Source organism: Notamacropus eugenii, chromosome 6 (assembly GCF_028372415.1).
Source record: "Notamacropus eugenii isolate mMacEug1 chromosome 6, mMacEug1.pri_v2, whole genome shotgun sequence".
Classification (NCBI taxonomy): Eukaryota; Metazoa; Chordata; class Mammalia; order Diprotodontia; family Macropodidae; genus Notamacropus; species Notamacropus eugenii.
In genome coordinates this window covers 324,770,797-324,771,787 of record NC_092877.1, presented here as the reverse complement: position 1 = coordinate 324,771,787, position 991 = coordinate 324,770,797, and positions in this window count along the sequence as shown.

Genomic DNA, 991 nt, shown 5'->3' with positions numbered 1-991 from the left:
GATTTCAAGAACCCAAAATTGCTTTCATACTACAATGAAGCATGAGGGGAGAATTTGAGCAAAGGATTTTAATTTTACCAAAGAAAAGAAACTATGGGACTCTCCATTCATTGCCCCATCATGTCATTATGTAGAATGTGAATATTGTTAATGCAAAATGTTAATTTCCTTTGACAAGTAAAACTTATTATTGCTATCATTATACCAAACCCTCTATCTGAAACCTCAGGATGATATACAGGTAGGCTTGGATATTAGAAGGCTATCAGTGGTACATAGGTTCTGCAGGTCCTACCAAGCTGGCAAGATTCAAAATAGAGAACTAGGGATGGACTATGTTGTATCTGGGACCAGGATACCTCAGACTAGAGATATTAATCAACAGGTTGGCTTTGGCCATAGTGATCCTTGATAGCCATTTACTGCACAGAAGGATTGTGATTTTATCCGTGATGGGATAAAAGTAAACACACCAATGAAAAGACAATGAGAAATGGCCTTAAAAATAAAAGAAGGGAACAGAGTACCCAGTAGTACTGGCAAAAAACAAAAATGCTGTTGCCTTAACTCTATTTGATGGATGTATATACTATTAGTAGATTTACTGTCAGAGACATAGAAGAGCAATGAAAAATTTAAAAAAACTGATTCAAACAGCAAAATGAATTATCCACACTCCTACTTTGCTTGATTTAAACAAATATGATGAAGTAACAAAGTTTTATAATTGATAGAACACGGGACTTGGAGTTAAGAAGATCTGGGTTCAATTCTACTTATTATTTATTAGCTTTCTGACCTTTGGCAGTGTTGTTTGACCTCTCTGATACTCAGTTTCCTGATCTATGAAATGGGGATAATTACAGCACCTACCACATGGGAGTATAGTAGGATTACATGAAATAATGTACATTAAAAAACTCTTCCAACATTAAAGTACTGTATCAATGCGAAGCCCTGTTTTTATTCACAGGAAAGAAATCCCTGAGCT